This window comes from Ranitomeya variabilis, chromosome 4, assembly GCF_051348905.1.
Source record: "Ranitomeya variabilis isolate aRanVar5 chromosome 4, aRanVar5.hap1, whole genome shotgun sequence".
Classification (NCBI taxonomy): domain Eukaryota; kingdom Metazoa; phylum Chordata; class Amphibia; order Anura; family Dendrobatidae; genus Ranitomeya; species Ranitomeya variabilis.
The window spans coordinates 280654156-280681331 of NC_135235.1; the positions used below are offsets into that span (position 1 = coordinate 280654156).

The 27176-nt window shown below is 44.8% G+C and overlaps 1 long non-coding RNA gene across 2 annotated transcripts; it reads right to left on the reverse strand.

Annotated features, from left to right (window-relative positions):
• Positions 1 to 1637: 1637 nt before the first annotated feature.
• On the reverse strand, positions 1638 to 19671 carry LOC143768825 (uncharacterized). Of its 2 annotated transcripts, none has more exons than XR_013214054.1 (3): positions 19569 to 19671; positions 9461 to 9531; positions 1638 to 1748 (listed from the first exon to the last, which is right to left on the reverse strand). It is a non-coding gene; the product is annotated as an uncharacterized LOC143768825 (long non-coding RNA). The 2 variants fall into 2 exon arrangements; XR_013214053.1 differs by lacking the exon at positions 1638 to 1748 and adding an exon at positions 6011 to 6192.
• Between the last annotated feature and the right edge of the window lie 7505 nt (positions 19672 to 27176).

Genomic DNA, 27176 nt, shown 5'->3' on the forward strand with positions numbered 1-27176 from the left:
ACTTTATTTGGTCGCTAGGTTGCCGTGTATCGCCGTGTTTGACAGCAAAAGCAACGATACCAGCGATATTTTACACTGGTAACCAGGGTAAACATCGGGTTACTAAGCGCAGGGCCGCGCTTAGTAACCCGATGTTTACCCTGGTTACCAGCGTAAAATGTAAAAAAAACCAAACACTACATACTCACATGCGTCCCCCGGCGTCTGCTTCCCACACTGACTGAGCGCCGCAAAGTGAAAGTGAAATCACAGCACAGCGGAGACGTCACCGCTGTGCCCTGCTACTGCCGGCGCTCAGTCATTGCAGGAAGCGGACGCCGGGGGACGCATGTAAGTATGTACTGTTTTTTTTTTTTTACATTTTACGCTGGTAAACAGGGTAAACATCGGGTTACTAAGCGCGGCCCTGCGCTTAGCAACCCGATGTTTATCCTGGTTACCCGGGGACCTCGGCATCGTTGGTCGCTGGAGAGCGGTCTGTGTGACAGCTCTCCAGCGACCAAACAGCGACGCTGCAGCGATCGGCATCGCTGTCGCTATCGCTGCAGCGTCGCTTAGTGTGATGGTACCTTAACTTTAGAAATCAACCATAGAAAGTTTTAAGGGGATTACCAGACCCTAAAGACCCCCATACACATTAAATAAAAGTCTGTCATCCAAGTTGTATGTCTCATGATGAATGATGTAAAGGAAAAGACAATTCACGGCCTTAACCTGCGCTAATCAAAATGGTGATCCTTGATCCAATTTATAAAGAAGTATTTTTTTTTATTTCACAATGCATTTTCACTCCGTAATGGGGTCTTTCTCAAGTGTAAAAACCAACTATACAGTCAGCACCAGGCAGTGATGTTAATGTGCCGTCTGTGCCAGGACCTGACATCTTGTAGACCGTAGGTTTACAGCAGCCTGCGGCTCACAGAACAAAGAGTGGTGGGGCAGGGAGGCTATGACTTTTTTTGTTGGAAAAACACCAAAAAAGTGAGAAAAAAAGGCAAATTGGACATAATCTCACACAAAACCTGAAAGGTAGACCGGCACCTTTCCAAAAATGTGGGTAAATCACTTTATTTCAGGCATGTGATGCTCGTTCAAACTCACCTGTGGCAAGTAACAGGTGTGCGCAATATGAAAATCACACCTGAAAGCAGATAAAAAGGGGAGAAGTTGACTCAATGTTTGCAGTGTGTCTGTGTGTGCTACACTTAGCATTGGAACAGAAAGAGGAGAAAAGAACTGTCTGAGGACTTGAGAACCAAAATTGTTGAAAAATATAAACAATCTCAAGGTTACAAGTCCAACTCCAGAGATCTTGATGTTCCTTTATTCACGGTGTGCAACAAAATCAACAAGTTTAAAGTTTACATCCCTTGGCACTGTAGCTAATCTTCCTGGATGTGACCAACAGAGTAACATTGATGAAATGTTGCAACACAGTATAGTCCGGATGGTGGCTACGTAGCCCCAATCATTTTCCAAAGAAATTCAAGCTGTCCTGCAGGCTCAGGGTGGATCAGTGTTAGCGCAAACTATATGTTGACATTTGAATGAAATTAAATGTTATGCCAGGAGACGTTCGAGGACCCCACTGCTGACATAGAGACATTAAAAGGCTAGACTGCAGCTTGCCAAAATGTACCTGAGTAAGCCAAAATCCTTCTGGGAACGAGTCTTGTGGATAGAGGAGATCAAGTAGAGCTTTTTGGTAAGGCACATCCTTCTACTGTTTACCGAAAATGAAATGAGGTCTACAAAGATAAAAACACAGTACCTACAGTCAAATATGTTGGAGGTTCAAAAATGTTTTGGGGTTGTTTTGCTGTATCAGACCCTGGTGCATTGACTGTGTACAAGGTATCATGAAATCTGAAGATTACCAAAGTATTTTGGGTTGCAATGTAGTGACCTGGATCAGATAGCTGGGTTTGCGTCCCAGGTCATGGGTCTTCCAGCAGAACAATTACCTCAAACCTACGAAGAGTCTGGATCTAAATCCCATTGATCAACCTGTGAAGAGATGTTAAAATTGCTGTCGGGAGAAAGCGCCTTCACATATGAGAGACCTGGAGCAGTTTGCAAAGGGAAAATGGTCCAAATTTCCAGTTGAGAAGTGTAAGAAGCTAATTGATAGTTATAGGAAGCAATTGATTGCAGTTATTTATTCTAAAGGGTGTGTGCAACCAAATATAAAGTGGAGGGTGCCAACAATTTTGTCAGACCCATTTTGGGGGTTTTGTGTGAAATTATGCGTAATTTGCCTTTTTTTTCTCTGTGTTGTTCCAACACACAAAAGAAATTAATATGTGTAATTGCAATAATTTTGTGGGAGAAATACTTCATTTTCTGGGTGCCAACACTTTGGGTCATGACTGTATATATCAATCTGATCAGCTCCTCCTGATCTATAACATCCCGCCTGCAGATCTGATGCCATTTACAACATGACAGGTTTCCTTTAATTCCTTCCATCACAGTTCACAGATGCGTAAATGGAGCATCAGTAATTACCATAAAGTGCACTTTCCGTGCTAAGTAACAGTATTACGCGCCTTAATTGGCGATTATTGAGGGAGACTTTACCAAATAATCCAGCAGATACTGCACTCGTGAGGAGCATGCACTGCGCACAGGACTCTAGAGATGTTTTGCATCCACATTTGGACCATTTGAGTCACATTGGAGGTTGTCTAGATGAGCAGGAACTCTTATATACAGGTATTCATTCAGAATCGGAGGTTTCTCTCTAACAATTCAGTGGCTATTACTACAATTTTCCAGCCTGGAAACCTGGGTCCAGATATGACCATAGGAACTTCTGCCGAGTCTGTGTGGGTTTAATCACAGTGCTCCATTCCAGTGTCACCATCCTGGTGGTCCTCTCCGGCCCTGCAACTGGTCATGTGCCGTACCTCATTCATGTGACCACTGCAGACAATCACTGACCGCAACAATATAAGGCATGCGACCGCCAAGATCAGTGACTGCCTATAGTGCTCTTGCGAATGACGTATGACATCAAATCATCCCCCTTTCGCCCCATTCAAAATAAAAATAAAATCAAACTTACACATATTTGGTATTGCCGCGTTCAGAATCGCCCGATCTATCTATAAAAAAAATTAACCTGATCGCTAAATGGCGTAGCGAGAAAAAAGTCAAAACGCCAAAATTATGTTTTGTAGTCGCCGCGACATTGCATTAAAAGGCAATAACGGGCGATCAAAAGAACATATCTGCACCAAAATGGTATCAGTAAAAATGCCAGCTCGGCACGCAAAAAATAAGCCCTCACCCAACCCCAGATCACGAAAAATGGAGACGCTACGGGTATTGGAAAATAGCACAATCTTTTTTAACAAAGTTTGGGATTTTTTTTTACCACTTAGATAAAAAATAACCTTGTCATATTTGGTGTCTATGAACTTGTAATGATCTGGAGAATCTTAATGACAGGTCAGTTTTAGCATTTAGTGAACCTAGTAAAAAAGCCAAACAAAAAACAAGTGTGGGATTGCACTTTTTTGCAATTTCACCACACTTGGAATTTTTTTCCCATTTTCTAGTACACGACATGGTAAAACCAATGGTGTCGTTCAAAATTACAACTCGTCCCGTAAAAAACAAGCCCTCACATGGCCATATTGACAGAAAAATTAAAAAAAGTTATGGCTCTGGGAAGAAGGGGAGCGAAAAAAAGAAACTGAAAAAAGCTCCGGGGGTTAAGGGGTTAAAATTTGCATTAAAAAAACCCCTGCAAAAACGCAATGTGTGAACATAGCCTTACATTGATATTTAAAGTTTATTGACCATTTCGGTTTTAGATAAGTGAAAGAACCAAAAAGCTTTAAGGGGATAGAGAATCGGATGATTGTATATATGCCTGTTCCAATTTATCGCTAGTGGAAAGATATGAACAGTAGTAGTTCTCATCGTCCGGGGGTGGGGGGGGCACCATTGCTTTACAGCCATAAATGAAGGGTCTTATATTCACGTTTGGCATCTAAGTGGTTTCCACTCTTCTTCTCATTCGTCTCGTGTCACTGGGACATCACATCATCTCCTCTCATCCTCCCCGGAGCAGCGTTCCCATAATATGGCCGAGCTTCTCGTGTCACACAGTAATAAGTGTCCAGTCAAGTCAATTAATTGCATTATCCTGATGTCTATGGGCATTCATAGAGTTGAAAGCGAGCGTCCCCCTGGGATGTCTGTGAGTGAAGTCAGGGTCTTCGAGATTGTACACAGGCAGTTGCATTAACATATTTGGCGGGATGGACTCCAATGTCTTCCTTGGGTAACCAAGAGATGCATCTGGCAGGGAATAATTCGGTTATTAACCCTTTTACTATCACGGGACCCCCACAGCTGACAACCCCCGTGTCTGACAGCAGGGCTTCCGCCGGAGCCTTTTTTAGCCTCATTACTGTTTTACATGTATATTTTAACCCCTCCGCCCTGTGAGAATCCTATTTGCGCTGGAGATCTGTTGCTACAAGCCTGAGAATTAAGCTCTGGAGATGTCACATATGGCTGAGGTTGACAACGAGGGCCCCATAGGGGACATTATCCTACCCACCAGCTCTATAATCTCTAGTGCGTTTGACCCCGCACCCGAGAGACCCCTGTAATGAATGGGTAACATGCACTGATTCTTGGCAGTACATGGCACGCAGCTATCACAGCCGTCCTGTGGGGCACGTCTCCGGAGGTTTCCTTTAATGAACTGTATGATGTATCTGCTCAGAGCGGCAATGAATAGGAAGACGTGAATATAGTGACAGGAAGGCTTTATATGAAGCGCTGCTACATTCGCACATTTTTGCCGCGCGATGTTTAACAGGATAAATGGATTGATGACAAATGAATATCTGCCTACTTCCGTTTTTTAGTTTTTCAGTAATTTATTTAATATTTCTCTATTCTATTTAGTTTTTCCTATATATATCCGTTATCCAATATGGCCTCTAATACTGCGCCTATAGGGTTCGTCCTCCAGCTTCCTGAGGGGCTATATGATAACGAAAACTATTACATTACAGGTTCCATTTCCTGCGTATGATAGTAAGACGTTTCGACCATTTTGCAAATGTATCCAGTGATAAAGATTGTGGTGAAGAGAGAAGATTCTCCAGCATAGATTTTCATTAAAACATCAATGTATTGGAGATATGCCATATTTAAAACCAAAAATTAGGTTATATGCAACATGGAAATGGGGTCCCTGGGGGTCCAAACCGACGCGCTTCGGTTTGGACCACCAGGGACCCCATTTCTATGTTGCATATAACCTAATTTTTGGTTTTAAATATGTCTCCATTACATTGATGATTTAATGAAAATCTACGCTGGAGAATCTTCTCTCTTCACCATTGGCTTTGGACTATGTCTCTGATCAGGGCGGCTCTGTGCGTGGACACACACTGGCCTTCGTTTGAGACTGGTGCGCTGACTTAAATTTTTTCCCCTTTCTTCCCCATACCTCCATTTACAGTGATAAAGATTTACCTTCCTACAAATTCTCCATTATCATTTGTAGCCATAACTCCATCTGTCTCTCTTGTGAGGTGGATCCTCAAAGTTCAAGCTCCGAGTATGCACACGGGCCACAAGCATCGGTGCAGCAGGAAACAGTTAGCAGAGGTCCTGGACACCGCAGACAGGTGGCAGAGGTCCTGTAGAATACAGACAGCTAGCAGAGGTCCTGTAGACTGCAGACAGATAGCAGATGTCCTGGAGACCACAGAAAGGTGGCAGACATCCTCAAGACCTCAGACGGATAACAGATGTCCTGGAAACCACAGATAGCAGACATCCTGGAGACCGCAGACAGGTAGCAGATATCCTGGAGACCACTTACAGGTAGCAGATGTCCTGGAAACTGCAGACAGGTAGCCAGAGGTCCTGGAGACTGCAGACAAGTAGCAGAGGTCCTGGAGTCCGCAGACATGTAGCAGAGGTCATGGAGACCACAGACAGGTAACAGATGTCCTGGAGGCCACTTACTGGTAGCAGATGTCCTGGAGACCACAGACAGGTAGCAGAGGTCCTGGAGATCGCAGACAGATAGCAGAGGTCCTGGAGACTGCAGACAGGTAGCAGAGGTCCTGGAGACTGCAGACAGGTAGCAGAGGTCCTGGAGACCACAGACAGGTAGCAGAGATCCTGGAGACCACAGACAGGTAGCAAAAGGTCCTAGTGCACAAACCGAGAGTCTTAATCTAAAGACACAGGTGTGTGTCTTGGTAAGCCTTATATAGGCCTAGGTAGAAGATCACATGGGTGCACACCACCAGGCTACTTGAAAATGTGGAGGACAAGAAAGTTTAGTAGACTGGGATGAAGTGAGCAGAGCCCGGGCCCGGGACAGGTGTGTAACAATGCCAAGACATATGGAAACATTGAATATATGGTGTGGGTATCTAAGGTTGCCTTTTTTCTGTGAAGTAATTAAAATACTTTAAGGGCCTATTTAGACATACATCCATGCAAGTCGGTCCGATCTTGGATAGCAATGCACGGACTGACCGCAAGTCTCCTGGCCGAAGCATGACAGCTTCATATATTTCTATGAGGCTGTCACACTCAAGTTGGGAGATCTGCGGCCAGTCTGTGAATTGCGGCCTGAGATCGACCGACTTGTAAATGGACGTCTGAATGTGGCCTTAGGGTATGTGAACATGGAGTCCTTTAGAGGTCAGGCCACCCACCAAGTTTTCCCAGGCGAGACTGCTTCAGGAAAATGTTTTCCTAATTCGGCTTCACCAGCGATTTTGCCACCAGCACATTTTACGTTACACTTACAAGTATGGAGAGCTGGTGGCTTTCTGGCGGAAGCCGCCCTCAGAATGGACAGGTCACTTTTTTAACCATTTTCCAAACCTTGAAGGGGCTAAAAGACTTGAGATGAGACGTAGCATGTGCACAGCAATTTCGTTTTGACATTAGTGTGCACGATGTTCTTTTTACGGGTCACTTTTCACAACTTTTTTTTAGGTAGATTCCGAGCAGAATCCGCCTGAAAAAGACTCCGTGTGCATGTAAGATTAAGGCCGATCATACACATTAGATTACCGTTGGCCAAACCCGCTGATATTGACGGGTTCTGTAATATGTAAGGAGAGTTACAAAAACATCTTGGTCATCTATTCATGGAACCCCCAAAGAAGTGACTGGAGAGAGCCCCATACATGCACCCACCTCTCCAATCACGGCCCCATTTTTGGTGGAACCCGCATATATCAGACATTTATGGCATATCCTCTAAGTTTGTAGAGGACCAGTGAACGCAGGAACCGGACCTCCTGGGCATCACTTATTACTTTTTTAACCTCTCTGAGCCATTTTGTGAATACAATTTATGGGCCAGTAGATAACATGTTAATAAAGTATTTTTCTATAAAGTGAAATAATTGTGTTGTGCAATTTCAGTAAAAATATAAAAAATAAACTGTAAAATGTTGCATGCAGGTGTTCATAGAAGCATGACACAAACAAAGTCTATTTTATTAGCAGTCATTTCTGAAATATTCAACATTGTTTACCGGGTACAAGGTTAGTAGAAATATTCGCTTGTGCAAGGTGAGGAGCTGATACAGCGGCAGTAAAAAAAAAGACGAAAAAAACTTTTACATGTTTGTTTCCAAAGTGTTGAGAACAGTTTCTACGACCCAAACGATTATTACGGTGACACTCTGTTTTGGACATTTCGCAAGTCATCAGTACTGATAGCAGTTCATTGATATGAGGGGGGTGGTATTTTTAGTGTAATGTCACTTTAGCTTTTAGGAAGCAAATTACACTAAAATGAGAACACAGAGCACTGACTGGCGGGCAGCTATCGCACTCGGGTCAGGAGAGCCGCCGGCCAGTCCATACACTTTGTTCCAAAGTTGGTCTAATTTATACGGCCGTCTGACTGCATCCTAAGAGTGCACCACTGCCCACTACCCGGCCACCTGGTTTCCTGCTTACTGGGTGGGTACTGTGCTTCTGAAAACTGTAAATCATTGCTATGATTATGTCGCTGGTCCTCTGCAGCAATGGAGGAACGCAGGGTCACTGTGGCTGGGCAGATCGAATAATCTGGACAGCTTTAAATCAGGGATGTCAAACTCAAATACCCAAAGGGCCAAAACTAAAAGCTTGGACAAAGTCGTGGGCCAACCCTGATATTTATTAAAAAAAATGTCTAAAGTTAAGAAAGTTTTTCCTTAACATCAAATATAATGATGAACCTTTTAGTATGAAAACAAACTTAAAGAGGTTGTCTTATGAGCAAAATAACTTTTAATTCATAGATCTTGGAATAAAATAAATGTAAAATCATAAATGGGATATATTGGAATACTGTTATCTAAAAGCCGTAAAAAGCACATGGCCCAATGGCCTAATTTAAATATGTAATACCAAAGGATAAAAGACCTTGAATTAATAAGTATGACAGAAAAAGTATGATGTGAACAAACGTGATAACCAACACAGTGTATTCCTCCACAGTACCCTCCTCATGCATGGTATGATGACTCTATTCTACCCCCCGGGCAAAGTATGGTCACCCCGACAGAATATGATGCCCCAACTGTAATCCGCACAAAGTCCTCCATATGGTCTAATGGCCCCACATAGTGCTCCATACAGTATAATGGCCCCACAAAGTTCTCCATACAGTATAATGGCCTCTGATAGTGTTCCATACAGTATAATGGCCCCACATAGTGCTTCATACATTATAACAGCCTCATAAAGTGCTCAATACAGTGTAATTGTACAACATAGTACTCCATATAGTACAATGGCCCCACAAAGTCCTCCATACAGTATAATGGCCTCATATAATGCTCGATACAGTATAATGGTACCACATAGTGCTCCTTACAGTATAAAGGTGCCAGAGCCGACTCCAGGTTTTCGAGGGCTTACGGGGAAAGAGTTTCAGTGGGCCCCTTTAAGACATACCACAATTCATGATGCACAGATACAGCAGAGAAATACAGATATAGTACAATGCCAAAGATTTTACTTACTACTTAAATTACATGAGTGATATCTATAGTAAATTCTACAATAGCTCAGAAACCAGACAGTATAGTCCTCCATACAGAATTATGGGCACCACATAGTGCTCCATACAGAATGATGAACCCAATATATTGCTCCATACAGTATTATGGGCACCACATAGTGCTCCATACAGAATAATGAGCCCCATATATTGCTCCATACAGTATAATGGACCCCATATGCTCCATACAGAATAATGAGCCCCATATAATGCTCCATACAGAATAAAGGACCCTATGTAATGCTCCATACAGTATGATGAGCCCCTATGATGCTCCATACAATACAGAATGGGCCCCATATAATGCTCAATGTGCAACTGATACAGAAAGCAGGATCAAAGCAAACATTTTTGTATATTTTATACGCATGGAGGCCACAATATGGAGGCTAGTCTTACCGTTGAAGAAGGTGCCAATCAGTGGTGTTAGCGGGGTTATACATAGCTCAGCATTCATAGCACTCCAGCATCTACAGCAGAGAAAACAAGGATTTTATTAAAACTGCACCAAGCAGCCCAGTAAGTGGCACATCGCTGGAATCAAGCTGTCCATAAATTATGCTGCTCTCAGATTATGTAGAAAAAGCCTGCTGACAAATTTCCTTTAAAGGTATGACCTCTCTTGAAGAAGGGACCCTGTGTTGCATCTGTCTTATAGATGGCGAGGTGGCTACAATATATAAGAGAGATGGAGAGTAGTTGTTCTAGGACGCTGCTGTTTTTTCCACTACCAGAAATATCAGGACGTGGAATTAGGCGTTGCAGTAAGTATGGTTTAACTGAGATTAATAAAGAAGTGACATGAAACGGCTCCTGATTCCTAGGCGCCATTTCATGTCGCACTGATGACAAAGGGATGTCATCTGTGTGTCATCAGTGTGCATGTGTGCAGAACGTTTTGTGGCCCATGCCGCGGCTAAAAAACGGACATGTCAGCGTTTTTTGCCCACGGAAATATGGTCAGTGGAAACACAATGACGTGCACAGACCCATTCACTTGAATGGCTCTACGTCTGTAAGTGTCACCGCATGTACCGGACACATTGACCTCTGAAGAGGCCTTATTTTGATTTTCTGTTCCCATGTTTGAAAACTGGAAATATGACAGCAGATGTGAACCTGCTAAATTATGTGTTGCTGTTTTGGTAGATTCTTTGCTGATAATTTATTGCTTTGAAATGTCCTACATTGCTACAATAACTACAATAACTCCTACCGCATGCACCTGCCTTAAAACTTTACAAAACTTTGAAAAAAGTCTTTGATGTTAAGCAGACAAAAAAACTATTAAAGCAAAGGTTTACTCAACCTCAATATTGCCAGGGTAAAGGAAGAGCTCATCAGAGAGACCAAGATAATGTCTGCGCATCACAATCTATAGTGCAAATCTATACTAAAATTAAAACGTTTTCAGTTTTTGTCTCCTGAAAACAATGTAAAATTACAGCCAGTAGAAAATAAGTCACTTATATTGCCAATCTCAATATTACTGCAGGACAATACAGTAGGTGATCACTTATGTGAAAACTTCCTGATTCAATTGAAACTGCAGAAAGCAAGTGACACCTCGCAGGAATCAGGGTCTGTCCCAACATTATGCTGCTCTCAGATTACATTAAAAAAACCTGCTGACAGATTCCTTTTAACTCCTACTGTCAATTTTAGTTTTTGCACTTTTCTTTCTTGCTCCACTCTTTCCAGGTGCCATACTGTTTTTCCTTCTCCGTCATCACAGACACACAAGAGATTGTTATCGTTATTTTTTATTGCAAAGGTTACTTAAAGGGCTAAATGATTTTATATTTTCTTAAATTGGACTTTTACAGTTGCAGAAATACAGACTTTTTTTTCTTTTTGTAATTACGGTACTTCATTTTCACCTGGTGATAAGGTGTGTGTATGATGCGCACTTTTTTTTTTTTTTTTTGTAAAAACATATTTTTAAGTCTCCCCTATGGGTGTGATCATTTTGTACTATTCACCGCAATATTTCAGTATTACAGCTTATAATACAAATCATGGTCTCCTATAATGCTCATCTTGTGGCTGTTCTTCACATTAGTGAAAATACAGCAATGACACGAGCAATTAAAAGGGGTTGTTTGGCCTTGTGGCTCAAGTCTGCAGTCACTTGTGAATCCTCACATTGTGCTATGTGCGTGCTGTCAGGATTCTCCTGTGTCAGGGATTTGCAACCTTCCGGCCACATTCTGACTAATCGTCTCCGACCTCACTCAATACAAGTCTAGTTGGCATGTGACCACATGAATGCAAATCACACGCTTGCGATAATGATCTCATCTATCTGCTCCTGGAGAATCCTGAAAGCGTGCACTCAGCACAATGTGAGGATTTACAAGTCTGCAATGACATACAGTGACTGCAGACTTAAACCCCAAGCCTGGACAACCCCTTTAAGTATTTAATGAGCAGACTGCTCTGATCGCTTCCATCAGAGGCTTGTGCTGGCTGTAAAATAACAATAATAATTATTAATAATAATAATAATATATTATGCCTCCAAAAACCAACGAGCTGCACAAACGCATAATATAATTGTGATACAGCTTTCCCAATCAGGTGAGATTCTTCTCCGGTGATATATACTGATCCATAGGGTTACTATGAAATATCCTACACGTGTCGAAAAATAGGAGTCTGACGTCATCAGCTGGTAGTTGCGTTATCGCCACTTTCGCCTACAAGCTTCCGTGAGTATAATCTGTGATTGTGTGATCTGATTTACCCCAAAATCTCAAGTTTCATTTTGGAAGCCACAGAAATGTGCGCACGAGATCTGTTGTGAATTTGCTTTTTGCTCCCTCTAGTGGTTACTAGTTTTTTGACTCTGGTTTTTCTGTCATTCCTTTTTTCCGCACCTGGGTCGTTAGTTAGGGGTGTTGCTATATAAGCTCCCTGGACCTTCAGTTCAATGCCTGGCAACGTAGTTATCAGAGCTAGTCTGCTGTGCTCTTGTCTACTGATCCTGGTTCCAATTATATCAGCTAAGTCTGCCTTTTGCTTTTTGCTATTTGTTTTGGTTTTGTATTTTTGTCCAGCTTGTTCCAAATCTATATCCTGACCTTTGCTGGAAGCTCTAGGGGGCTGGTGTTCTCCCCCCGGACCGTTAGACGGTTCGGGGGTTCTTGAATTTCCAGTGTGGATTTTGATAGGGTTTTTGTTGACCATATAAGTTACCTTTCTTTATTCTGCTATCAGTAAGCGGGCCTCTCTGTGCTAAACCTGTTTCATTTCTGTGTTTGTCATTTCCTCTTACCTCACCGTCATTATTTGTGGGGGGCTTCTATCCAGCTTTGGGGTCCCCTTCTCTGGAGGCAAGAAAGGTCTTTGTTTTCCTCTACTAGGGGTAGCTAGATTCTCCGGCTGGCGCGTGTCATCTAGAATCAACGTAGGAATGATCCCCGGCTACTTCTAGTGTTGGCGTTAGGAGTAGATATATGGTCAACCCAGTTACCACTGCCCTATGAGCTGGATTTTTGTATTCTGCAGACTTCCACGTTCCTCTGAGACCCTCGCCATTGGGGTCATAACAGTTTGCCAGGCCAGTATTAAATGTTTAATGCATTGCAGAAGAGGGATTATAAGAAAGAAGATTCTGAGTTTTTTTTTTTTTTTTTTTTCTTCTTCCCCTTTACCTCAGAGTGGCTATGCTTGCTGCAGACATGAATGTCCAGACCTTGATTACAAGTGTGGACCAGCTGGCTACTCGTGTGCAGGGCATACAAGACTATGTTATCAGAAATCCTAGGTCAGAACCTAAAATACCGATTCCTGAACTGTTTTCCGGAGACAGGTTTAAGTTTAGGAATTTCGTGAATAATTGTAAATTGTTTTTGTCCCTGAGACCCTGTTCATCTGGAGATTCTGCTCAGCAAGTAAAAATTGTGATTTCGTTCTTACGGGGCGACCCTCAGGATTGGGCTTTTTCGCTGGCGCCAGGAGATCCGGCATTGGCTGATCTTGATGCGTTTTTTCTGGCGCTCGGTTTACTTTATGAGGAACCCAATCTTGAGATTCAGGCAGAAAAGGCCTTGCTGGCTATGTCTCAGGGGCAGGACGAGGCTGAAGTGTATTGCCAAAAATTTCGGAAATGGTCCGTGCTGACACATTGGAACGAGTGTGCACTGGCCGCTAATTTTAGAAATGGCCTTTCTGAAGCCATTAAGAATGTTATGGTGGGTTTTCCCATTCCCACAGGTCTGAATGACACTATGGCACTGGCTATTCAAATTGACCGGCGGTTGCGGGAGCGCAAAACCGCAAATTCCCTCATGGTGTTGTCTGAACAGACACCTAATTCGGTGCAATGTGATAGAAAAACCGCAAATTCCCTCATGGTGTTGTCTGAACAGACACCTGATTTAATGCAATGTGATAGAATCCTGACTAGAAATGAGCGGAAAATTCATAGACGCCGGAATGGCTTGTGCTACTACTGCGGTGATTCTACACATGTTATCTCAGCATGCTCTAAACGTATAGCTAAGGTTGTTAGTCCTGTCACCGTTGGTAATTTGCAACCTAAATTTATTCTGTCTGTAACTTTGATTTGCTCACTGTCATCTTATCCTGTCATGGCGTTTGTAGATTCAGGTGCTGCCCTGAGTCTCATGGATCTCTCATTTGCTAAGCGCTGTGGTTTTACTCTTGAACCATTAGAAAATCCTATTCCTCTTAGGGGTATTGATGCTACACCATTGGCAGCAAATAAACCGCAGTATTGGACACAGGTTACCATGTGCATGACTCCTGAACACCGCGAGGTGATACGTTTCCTGGTTTTAAATAAAATGCATGATTTGGTTGTTTTAGGGCTGCCATGGTTACAGACCCATAATCCAGTCCTGGACTGGAAGGCTATGTCAGTCTCAAGTTGGGGCTGTCGTGGTATTCATGGGGATTCCCTGCCTGTGTCTATTGCTTCTTCTACGCCTTCGGAAGTTCCGGAATATTTGTCTGATTATCAGGATGTCTTCAGTGAGTCTGAGTCCAGTGCACTGCCTCCTCATAGGGACTGTGACTGTGCTATAGATTTGATCCCAGGCAGTAAATTTCCTAAGGGAAGACTGTTTAATCTGTCGGTACCTGAACATACCGCTATGCGTTCATATATCAAGGAGTCTCTGGAGAAAGGACATATTCGTCCGTCTTCTTCCCCTCTTGGTGCGGGATTCTTTTTTGTGGCAAAAAAGGACGGATCTTTGAGACCTTGTATTGATTATCGGCTTTTAAATAAGATCACTGTCAAATTTCAGTATCCTTTACCGCTGTTGTCTGACTTGTTTGCCCGGATTAAGGGTGCCAAGTGGTTCACCAAGATAGACCTTCGTGGTGCGTACAACCTTGTGCGCATTAAGCAAGGTGATGAATGGAAAACCGCATTCAATACGCCCGAAGGTCATTTTGAGTACTTGGTGATGCCTTTTGGGCTCTCCAATGCGCCTTCAGTTTTTCAGTCCTTTATGCATGACATTTTCTGGAAGTATCTGGATAAATTTTTGATTGTTTATCTGGATGATATTTTGGTTTTTTCTGATGATTGGGATTCGCATGTGGAGCAGGTCAGGTTGGTCTTTAAAATTTTGCGTGAAAATTCTTTGTTTGTCAAGGGCTCAAAGTGTCTCTTTGGTGTACAGAAGGTTCCCTTTTTGGGGTTCATTTTTTCCCCTTCTGCTGTGGAGATGGACCCAGTCAAGGTCCGAGCTATTCTTGATTGGACTCAGCCCTCGTCAGTTAAGAGTCTTCAGAAGTTCTTGGGCTTCGCTAACTTCTACCGTCGTTTTATCGCTAATTTTTCTAGCATTGTGAAACCTTTGACGGATATGACCAAGAAGGGCTCCGATGTAGCTAACTGGGCTCCTGCTGCCGTGGAGGCTTTCCAGGAGTTGAAACGCCGGTTTACTTCGGCGCCTGTTTTGTGCCAGCCTGACGTCTCACTTCCCTTTCAGGTTGAGGTGGATGCTTCGGAGATTGGGGCAGGGGCCGTTTTGTCGCAGAGAGGCCCTGGTTGCTCTGTTATGAAACCTTGTGCCTTTTTCTCTAGGAAGTTTTCGCCTGCCGAGCGAAATTATGATGTGGGCAATCGGGAGTTGTTGGCCATGAAATGGGCATTTGAGGAGTGGCGTCATTGGCTCGAGGGTGCTAAGCATCGTGTGGTGGTCTTGACTGATCACAAAAATCTGATGTATCTCGAGTCTGCTAAACGCCTTAATCCGAGACAGGCCCGCTGGTCATTGTTTTTCTCCCGCTTTGATTTTGTTGTCTCGTATTTACCAGGTTCAAAGAATGTGAAGGCCGATGCTCTTTCTAGGAGCTTTGTGCCTGATGCTCCTGGAGTCGCTGATCCTGTTGGTATTCTTAAAGATGGAGTTATCTTGTCAGCTATTTCTCCGGATCTGCGACGTGTGTTGCAGAGATTTCAGGCTGATAGGCCTGAGTCTTGTCCACCCGACAGACTGTTTGTCCCGGATAAGTGGACCAGCAGAGTCATTTCCGAGGTTCATTCCTCGGTGTTGGCAGGTCACCCGGGAATTTTTGGCACCAGAGATCTGGTGGCCAGGTCCTTTTGGTGGCCTTCCTTGTCAAGGGATGTGCGGTCATTTGTGCAGTCCTGTGGGACTTGTGCTCGAGCTAAGCCTTGCTGTTCTCGTGCCAGCGGTTTGCTCTTGCCCTTGCCTGTCCCGAAGAGACCTTGGACACATATCTCCATGGATTTCATTTCTGATCTTCCGCTATCTCAGGGCATGTCCGTTATCTGGGTGATATGTGATCGCTTCTCCAAGATGGTCCATTTGGTTCCTTTGCCTAAGCTGCCTTCCTCTTCCGATCTGGTTCCTGTGTTTTTCCAGAACGTGGTTCGTTTGCACGGCATCCCTGAGAATATTGTGTCAGACAGAGGATCCCAGTTCGTTTCCAGGTTCTGGCGATCCTTTTGTAGTAGGATGGGCATTGATTTGTCGTTTTCGTCTGCTTTCCATCCTCAGACTAATGGACAGACGGAGCGAACCAATCAGACTTTGGAGGCTTATTTGAGGTGTTTTGTCTCTGCTGATCAGGACGATTGGGTGACATTCTTGCCGTTGGCTGAGTTTGCCCTTAATAATCGGGCTAGTTCCGCCACCTTGGTTTCGCCTTTTTTCTGCAACTCTGGTTTCCATCCTCGCTTTTCTTCGGGTCATGTGGAGCCTTCTGATTGTCCTGGGGTGGATTCTGTGGTGGATAGGTTGCAGCAGATCTGGAATCATGTGGTGGACAACTTGAAGTTGTCACAGGAGAAGGCTCAGCGCTTTGCCAACCGCCGCCGCGGTGTGGGTCCCCGACTACGCGTTGGGGATTTGGTATGGCTTTCTTCCCGCTTTGTTCCTATGAAGGTCTCCTCTCCCAAATTTAAACCTCGTTTTATTGGGCCTTACAAGATATTGGAAATCCTTAATCCTGTATCTTTTCGTCTGGATCTTCCTGTGTCGTTTGCTATTCACAATGTATTTCATAGGTCCTTGTTGCGGCGGTACATTGTGCCTGTAGTTCCTTCTGCTGAGCCTCCTGCTCCTGTGTTGGTTGAGGGCGAGTTGGAGTACGTGGTGGAGAAGATCTTGGATTCTCGCCTCTCCAGGCGGAGGCTTCAGTACCTGGTCAAGTGGAAGGGCTATGGTCAGGAGGATAATTCCTGGGTGGTCGCCTCTGATGTTCATGCGGCCGATTTAGTTCGTGCCCTTCATGCCGCTCATCCTGATCGCCCTGGTGGTCGTGGTGAGGGTTCGGTGACCCCTCACTAAGGGGGGGGTACTGTTGTGAATTTGCTTTTTGCTCCCTCTAGTGGTTACTAGTTTTTTGACTCTGGTTTTTCTGTCATTCCTTTTTTCCGCACCTGGGTCGTTAGTTAGGGGTGTTGCTATATAAGCTCCCTGGACCTTCAGTTCAATGCCTGGCAACGTAGTTATCAGAGCTAGTCTGCTGTGCTCTTGTCTACTGATCCTGGTTCCAATTATATCAGCTAAGTCTGCCTTTTGCTTTTTGCTATTTGTTTTGGTTTTGTATTTTTGTCCAGCTTGTTCCAAATCTATATCCTGACCTTTGCTGGAAGCTCTAGGGGGCTGGTGTTCTCCCCCCGGACCGTTAGACGGTTCGGGGGTTCTTGAATTTCCAGTGTGGATTTTGATATTGTTTTTGTTGACCATATAAGTTACTTTTCTTTATTCTGCTATCAGTAAGCGGGCCTCTCTGTGCTAAACCTGGTTCATTTCTGTGTTTGTCATTTCCTCTTACCTCACCGTCATTATTTGTGGGGGGCTTCTATCCAGCTTTGGGGTCCCCTTCTCTGGAGGCAAGAAAGGTCTTTGTTTTCCTCTACTAGGGGTAGCTAGATTCTCCGGCTGGCGCGTGTCATCTAGAATCAACGTAGGAATGATCCCCGGCTACTTCTAGTGTTGGCGTTAGGAGTAGATATATGGTCAACCCAGTTACCACTGCCCTATGAGCTGGATTTTTGTATTCTGCAGACTTCCACGTTCCTCTGAGACCCTCGCCATTGGGGTCATAACAGAGATCATATCCTCAACCACTTGACCTTCACGCTTCCTGGAGGTTGTGATCAAACACAAAACCGAAAACCATCCCCAGAACTGAGCTCCGGTGGTTCTACACATGCCCTGAAGATGACACAGAGAGGGGGGAACAGATCCACAAACAGAGAGGGCAGCAACACAGCAAAATCCGACATGTCAGACTGCAGAACAGACGGGAGACGGACGGCTCGGCTGTTCTAGAAAATCCCATAGAAGTGACGGGAGAGAGCTGAGCTCGAGAAGCCACCTCTGCATTCAGGTCCCCATGAAAACGAGACCTGCATCCCCATCACTGTGCTAACTGTAGGGTCCTGGAGGTCTGAGCCCACCTATCAAATGCTCAGTTACCACAAGGGGAATATAGGCTAAGTTCACACTAGGCGTTTTTGTAGTTTTTTTATGCAAATTTTCGGCTGCATTTTACAGTACCAGCTATGTCTATGAGATTTCAGGAATCTCCTGCACACACATTGGGTTTTTGTCATCAGTATTTTGAGATTTGCATGTTTTTTTCGCACAATGAAGCACTTCTTTCAGCATTTTTCGCCCATTGAAATGAATGGGTGATGAAAAAACGCAGGTATCAGGTTTTTCTGCATTTTTTGTGCCAGAACCTGATTCTATAGAATAGGAAGTTTTTTTTTCCAGCACTAAACTTTATCAGAATGCACAGGAGGAGACAAATCTAGCATGCCAAAACCACAGCAATAAGTCAGCAAGAAAAACAAGAAAAACAACAGAGAACATGCTTTTTTCAGCAGCGTCTTTCCTGCCAAAGAGATGAGGTTTTGCTGCAGAGAAAAAAAACGCCTCGTGTGAATTTGTGTTTTTTTTAGGCATGCACTCTGAGGGTAGGTGCACACAATGTCTACAAAAGCACTGCAAGAATGGACAGAATGCAAAGTAATGTCAAAACAATATGGCTGTGCATCCAGCTCAATAGATCTCTCTATAAGCAAACAGGAACAGCCGCGAGACATGCAGTCGCGGGCACTGGAACATATTTTTCAAGCACGCCAAAGATACTCGGTTAGGACACAAGCATGCTCAGATAACACCTTATCCCAGCACATCACTACTCTCTAGCTATTGCAAAAACTACAACTCCTATCATCCCATCACAGCTGCTAGAGAGCTACAGCCACTTCAATATTGGGAAGGTTAAGACAACTCAACCCCTCCGATCCAAAGACTAAGGCTGCGTGTCCACGCTCAGGATGGCCGGCGGTATCGCCGCAGCGGCGAAGCCGCTCGGCGCTAAGCCCCGCCCCCTTTCTGGGACGCGATCATGCCGGATGTGTACAGTACACATCCGGGATCATCGCACCCCTCGCCATAGGGCCCTGTGATATTACCTGCGGCGACGCGTCGCCGCAGGTAGCACGGACATGCTGCGATCTGAAAAGACGCGCAGCATGTCCGGAGTCGCAGGGCCGCCGCGTGCGGGTTTCCACGCATAGTGGACACGGGATTTCACAAAATCCCCTCCACTATGCTGGAACATCTGGACGCTGCGTGTTTGACGCTGCAGCATCAATAACGCAACGTTTACTTACCGTGGACACTCACCCTAAGGGGCTCATTTCCACATGCGAGACATACGTCCGTGTCTCGCAGGTTAAAACCCTCTTCTGGCGCCGGCACTTGGGAGCGGAGTGTGCAGCTCCATGTGTTGCTGTGCGGCCGCACGCTCCGCTCTGGAGTGCCGGCGCCAGAAGAGGGTTTTAACCTGCGAGTTCATAGAGTCGGTGGGTTATCATGGCAGCCCGGGGTGGGGGGGACCCCCAACATGGCAGCCTGGGGTGGGGGGACACCCAACATCGCAGCTTGGGGTGGGGGGACCCCCAACATGGCAGCACGGGGTGGGGAGACCCCCAACATGGCAGCCCAGGGCAGGGGACCCCCATTGCAGACATCTTTACATTGCAGCCCTTTATAGTAGATCCATCATTTCTTCCACATACTGAAGCATTGCACTAAATAGAACGAGCGATCAAATAATCACCAGCTCAAGTCTCCAAAACTGAAATTAAAAAAATATATATTTACTAGCTCAAGAACTTGGCCATAGTAACTGTGGTTAGTTATAACAATTTATAATGATTATATATTTTCCCATCACACCTTTAATTTTCCCCCTCACATCTCTCATTTCCCCCTCACTCCTCTCATTTTCCCCCTCACACCTCTCATTTTCCCCCTCACACCTCTCATTTTCCCCACTCCTCTCATTTTCCCCCACACCTCTCATTTTCCCCACTCCTCTCATTTTCCCCCTCACTCTTCTCTTTTTCCCCTCACTCCTAATTTTCCCCCACCTCTAATTTTCCTCCACACCTCTAATTTCCCCCTCACACCTCTCATTTTCCCCCCACATCTCTCATTTTCCCCACTCCTCTCATTTTCCCCTCCTCACACCTGTCAGTTTCCGATCACTCCACTATTTTCCCCTCACACCTGTTTCTCCTCACTCCTCTCATTTTCCCCCCTCACACCTCTGTTTCTCCTCACTCCTCTCATTGTCCCCTCACACCTGCACAGCTACTTCCTGTTATGAGCACAGCGGTGTAACTCCTCCCTTTCCTTTGAAGTCATGCCTCAGAGGAGCAACTCCATTCTAGACAGGATGGAGCTAGATGTGGCCTGTGCCTGCAGCGCACTGATACTCTGAAGCCGGTGGCCCTGATTGTAGCTCGCAGTGGCTGGGACGTCACAGCCAGTGAGTTTTACATGGTGGCTTTTGAGGTGTCTCCGCCTGTGTGTGTTAACAACATGGGCCATGTGGACAGGGCTTTGTGTGTGGAGTGTGGCTCTGTGGAGTGGGCCTGGCTTGATACATACACACCCTCAGCTTTATATATATATATATATATATTTAAAACATTGACTCGCCCCCTTACGAGTTCAAAAATAAAGAAAAACTCCGGAAAAATAAATGGTTGTTCTCGCTGCATCTCTACAATGTGCAAGCGATGAGAAAGAAAAATGATGTAGAAACAGCGGCGCTGTCGGGGAACTAATTTATTAGGAAATGTATGTAACCATAACAATATAGTAATAAATACAAGCTGGCCAGATGCAGGGGCGCAGCCCCCCATATCTAGGATGAGGGGCTACATGTCCTGCGTCATCCAGGGAGCAGTGTCGCACACAGCCGGCGCGGACACAGGATGTTTAGCGCAGCCGGTGTATGCAGCTTGTGGGCTGTGTGAGTGTGTGCAGGACACGTGTGACGCCGCGGCCCGGGCCTCCCGCACTGCTCTCCTCCCCGGGGCCGCCTGTGTGCAGAGGTCGTGAGAACACACCGAACCCTGCTGCCTGCGGCCGGGCCCGGCGCCAGGAGGATAATCCCTTCCTGGCAGGGCTGCGCCTCGTCTCACTCAGCGGAGGCGCGCGACACCGTCAGCTGGGCACGTGGGCGCGGGAGGCTGCGCGGGCGCGCGACACTCTGCCCCCGGCTTTGCGGAGGAATGCTGACTAGTGCGGGAGCCGGGTCCTGTCCCACGACGATATATATATATATATATATATATATATATAATATTTTGCAGTCTTTCCTCCATTGATTTAACTCCTTTCACTCACAGTGGGTAAAAGTCTGCAGCAATTCCCACCTGCTACAATTGTTGTTGTTTTTTATTTATTTTTTATTCTTTACTGTGGATTTACCACTGGCTTTCAGATTTTTTTTGCAGCCAATCAGAGGGTATGTTCACACTATTTTTTCGATGCAGTTTTTTTTAACCTGCTTCAATAACGCACCTGTAGTGCGCGGCTCGCTCTTTCCCTGGGTGTTTGGCTGCGATCAGACCACCGTATTTTATCTGACAGGATCGGCCCGATGATGCTCATGACCCTCTGATCAGAGAGACGAGGCTAGGTGTGCATGGAGGATTTTTGCAGATTTTTTTTTTTTAAGCAGAAACCGAGTAGAAACGGCAAAATTTTGAGGAGAATTTGGAGACTTTCCACTCAAGTTTCTGCTCCAACACCTTCTAGAAAAAACTCTTTGTGCACAAAGCCTTAGGCCTCATTCACACCTCCAAATTTTTGCCAACTAGTGTGATCTGTGGTTTTTACGGATAACACTAGTACCTATGATGTTCTATGGAGCCGTGCACATGTCCGATTTTTTTTTTGGGACAAAGCGGTCTGTGGAAAATCTCAGAGACATGTCTGATTTTGATCTGAGCAATGGGTTCGTAAAAAAAAAAAATGGACTGCACTCAAATGACATCTGAGTGCAGTCTGATTTTCATGCATTTTCATAAAGGAAAAGTTTGAGAAACTTTTTCTACTCCACATAGACGAAAAACTGACACTAAGACCAAACTCAGTCGTAGGTGGAAATATCAGAGGTGTGAATGAGCCCTAAGATCGATGTGGAACATTACCTCCGACCATCTGACGTCTCTGAGAACACCTACCCCACCCATCATTCTCCGTCCATATGCGGCTAAGGTGGGGTGCTCGTGGTCTGTTCTTGTGGGGAGGCAGCACGTTCTATGGAAGATTTCCCAGACAGCTGAGGAATTAATTAATTGGGGTCCTGGTTGTCTCATTTATGGTGCAGGGCAGGATTATGGTGAGAAGCTGCCATTGCCCCCAGAAGTCACGATCGGGAAATAACGAGCTGCCAGATTCCCGTCTTCGCCCACTTTTATCAGGAGGAGGGTAATTGATCCCTGTGCTGTACATGCTGATATTGGTCGGCCATTATTAGAGGAGCGTATCTCCATGATTTACCCATAGTGTAGCCTGCGGCCTTCCTCCATGGGCTGAACTTATGATTGTTGCCTTCACAGATTCTATAAAAAATTTCTGAAAAAAAAATTACTATTTATTTTCTCGATAAAATATCAAACATCATGGTGGGAGCCCCATAGACCCTATTGAAGTGAATGGGTCCATTAGGCACCATTGCTCTTCATTATGTCGCCAATCCCTTGCAGCATTTTATTCAGTTTTTCTGCACTTCACAAAACAGAAATCTAATGCAAATGTGAACGTAGCCTCAGGCTAGATACGTCCGCCATGCAAAATGATTAAATCCCAAATTTAGTTGCATTAGCGTTATATTAGCTCACGCTGCCAGTCTGACGAGGGCATGTACCGCACTACTTCTAGGACCAGTGGTGACTGGCAGTGCTGGAGCGGTGAGAGATTCAAAGGGTGAGTAGTTGTTATTTTTTTACATTTTAGAACATTCTGTAGCCTATGGGCAATTTAATATATTTCCTGGAAGACCCCCTTTAAATGGCATCCAATGCAATATTCGAGTGACGCCGAGCTCAAACTCTTCTGCGAGTGTGATCCAAGTATCGGTGCTCTGTGCTCCGATCCTCTCGCATGAGAAAGTGGCTGCACAGGTGCAGAGGAGATGGCGAGAGTAATTTCTCCATTTCCTCCAGTGCCTCTATCCGCGGTAAGCGTGCTGCACTCGGATGACATCTGAGTGCAGTCCAATGTTTCACACGCACCCATAGGCTTGATCAGAGTGCTGTGCAATGTTTTATTGCATAGCACTCCGCCGTATTGTACAGTCGTGTGACTCCGGCCTTAATCTTCAACGGGCCCTGTCTTGTGCCAGTGTAAATTAATATGGGGCCATGCATGCACTCCATTCAGTTGACAACTCCAAAAAAAAAAGTCTAGAGTACTCCCATAGAAGTGAATGTAGAGAAATGCATGTCAGCAACCACTCAACCACTTCTTTCACGGAGGTGCGCATTGGGACCCCTTTTCTCAAGACGGGTGCTGATCTTAGAGTGGGGATCCATATTAAACAGATGTTGAAGTCTGAGATGGGAATAACCCCTTAACCCCCGGAGCTGTTTTCTGTTTTGAGTTTCCATTTTTCGCTCCCCTCCTTCCCAGAGCCATAACTTTTTGGCCATGTGAGAGCTTATTTTTTGCGGGACGAGTTCTACTTTTGAAAGACACCATTGATTTTACCATGTTGCGTACTAGAAAACGGGAAAAGAATTCCAAGTGCTATGAAATTGCAAAAAAAGTGCAATCACACACTTGTTTTTTGCTTGGCTTTTTTAAACTAGGTTCACTAAATGCTAAAATGACCTGCCAATATGATTCTCCAGGTCATTACGAGTTCATAGACACCAAACATGTCTAGGTTCTTTTTTATATAAGTGGTAAAAATTATTCAAAACTTCGTAAAATAAATAAATAAATAACAAATTGCACCATTTTCCGACACCCGCAGCGTCTCCATTTTTTGTGATCTCGAGTTGGGTGAGACATGCAATGACTGACAGTCTGCTCTCCTGATCTACATGTCTCGCACAGGGCAGCATGATGCACTTTAAGAATAGAGCGGCAGTGCATATACTAGACGTCCGCTCCATTCATTCTCTATGGGGCTGCCAGAGAAAGTTGAGCAAGGAACGTTCTGTAGGGTTGGTCGGGCATGTGCGCTGCCGCTCTTTTCTACTGGGGTCAAAGGTGCCATTCTTTGGGTAGGTGATAACTTATCTTCACTGGACAACCTCTTTAACTTTTTATAAGATGTTGTTAAAAGAAAAAAAGTTGGAAATTGGTGAACGCTTGCTTGTTCCTATTGATGCTTATTATTGCAGGGAGTCCTTGACATGCAGGATGGACTGTTTAGTAAATGTGATAATGATAAATGTTTTGCAAACACAGGAGAAACACATTTGATCGACTGTAAACATACCGGGTATAATCACAATAAGCAGCCCTGTTCCCATAGTGCAAGGAAGTCGTCACCTTCAGGTTACAAGCCAAGTTATGAGAAGCTTTAGTAGAAGTGTAACCTTTTATTGTATTGGACTCCTGTTTGTTTTGCAGACTTGCAAATGTTGTAACGTTTCATAAAAAGAAGAGCTGGATAGATAGATGATGAAATACAATGTAAACATTATGTATCAGCACACATGGGTATGGTGGAAGGGTGGGCACTAGTGATGAGCGAATGTGCTAGGATAAGGTGTTATCGCTGCATGGTCCGGTACTAACGAGTGTCTTCGGTGTGCTCGAATAATATGTTCTAGTCCCCACAGCTGTTCGACAGGCGCTACACATGCATGGATTGCCTAACAAACAGACAATCCCTACATGTGTTTTTGAAGAGCCGCGAGTACTCGAACATATTATTTGAGCACGCTGGAGATACTCGGTTAGTACCTGACCATGCTTGGATAACACCTTATCCCAGCACGTTGACTCGTCACTACTGGGAATCCTTTACAAGATCCTTCAAAAGAACATCTCATTTAGACTAGGTTCACACAGGGTTTCTTGTAGGAGAATCTACTCGAAAAGTCCTTCAAATACTCTGAAAACTCTTCATATTAATTTTACTGGAAAATCCACTTTGCTGTTCTTATGACGAGGTTTTTTTTTGTTTTTTTTTAACGAGGTTTTGAAAACCTCTCCGAGTAAAATAAATTTGACATGTCACTTATTATTATGATTTGTTATTATGGCGCCATTGATTCCATGGCGCTTTACATGTGAGGAGGGGTATACATAATAAAAAGCAAGTACAATAATCATGAACAATACAAGTCACCGACTGGTACAGGAGGAGAGAGGACCCTGCCCGCGAGGGCTCACAATCTACAAGGAATAGGTGAGGGTAGAGCTGGTCATGCAGCGGTTTGGTTGATCGATGGTTACTGCAGGTTGTAGGCTTGTCGGAAGAGGTGGGTCTTCAGGTTCCTTTTGAAGGTTTCCGCAGTAGGCAAGAGTCTATGTTGGGGTAGAGAGTTCTAGAGTCTCGGGGATGCACTGGAGAAATCTTGTATGCAATTGTAGGAAGAGGAGATAAGAGGGGAGTAGAGAAGGAGATCTGGTGAGGACAGGGCTGCCACTAGAAATTTCAGGGCCCCATACTGGCAAAATTTCTGAGGCCCCCTTGAGACTCCGCCCAGGCTCCACCCCAGCCCCGCCTCCACGCTCCACCCATCAAACTGTCCACAGTCCCACCGCTCTCTCTTGGAAAAACTCCACTTCTCACCTATCACACATTGACAGTTCCCATCACCAGATCACACATATAGCCGGCAGCTTTTGTTTTGGCCAAAAGATTTTTTAAGCTACCAAAATGACAAGGTAGACACTTTTGGCCAGGCCCTAGTCTACTGTAACCTATTAAATATTTGTTAAAATATGCAATACAATTTAGGTATATTTTTATTTATTTTTCAATTTTGAAAATGACCTATAATACCACATACAAGGAACAAATACCACAGCACCATGACCAGACACCATATTATCACCACAGTGACCTATAATACTATCTACAAGGCACAAATAACGCCACACCATGACCAGATGACATATTACGACCACAGTGATCGAATAATATCAAATACAAGGAACAAATACCACAACATCATGACCAGACCACATATTACCACCACATAGTGACTGAATACTACAATACTGATCAATAATTAAAAAAAAACCCACAATACTATCACCATAAGTGCCATTATACACAGGAGATCTGTACTTAGTATGCAGTGTCTGTGTACAGGTAATACAGTTATCACTGGTGACATTATACACAGGAGCTCTGTAAATAGTATACAGTGTATAGTGTCAGTGTATAGGTAACACTGACTCACCAGTGACGTCTCTGGGTGAAGTCCTTCATCTTTCATCCAGCACAGACCGCCATCACTTCATCCAGCCAGGACTCGTCTCTGCAGGAAATAACACAGTTATCTCGAGTTCCACTTGCAGAACACATTACTTAATTTTCCCAACTTCTACATTACACCACATGAAGAAGGCGACGCAGTATCATTCTACACAGTAATAGGACCGCCCCTCCATTTAAAACAGTGTACTCAAAAAATAAAATAAATACATCACTGCAGTAATAATATCCCTTAATTAGCCCCTATGGTAATAATATTCGCCATCCTAACCCCCGTGTGTCTCATTCCTGGCATCAGCCATATGTGCCCTAATGAGTATCCATTCTGCCCCATATGATCTCCCGATCCTGCCCCATCTGTCTTCATCATATCCATCCTGCCCCATGATCCTGCCACATCTGTCTCCAATACTACCTCCAGTGTCTCCAATCATGCCCGTATCACCATTCTGCCCAGTCTCCAATCATGCCCCCATTTCTGCAATCATGCCCCCTGTGTCTCAATTCTGCCCCATCTGTCTCCAGTCATGCCCCAGTGTCTTCAGTCATGCCGCCATGTCTGTCATCCTGCCCCCTGTGTCTCCAATCATGCCCCGTTTCTCCATTCTGCCCCGTGTCCAGCATTCTGCCCCAGTGTCCAGCTTTCTGCCCCAGTGTCCAGCTTTCTGCCCCTGTGTCCAGGTTTCTGCCCGTGTCCAGCTTTCTGCCCGTGTCCAGCGTTCTGCCCCTGTGTCCAGCATTCTGCCCCTGTGTCCAGCATTCTGCCCCTGTGTCCAGCTTTCTGCCCCTGTGTCCAGCAATCTGCCCCTGTGTCCAGCATTCTGCCCGTGTCCAGCAATCTGCCCGTGTCCAGTGTTCTGCCCCAGTGTCCAGCAATCTG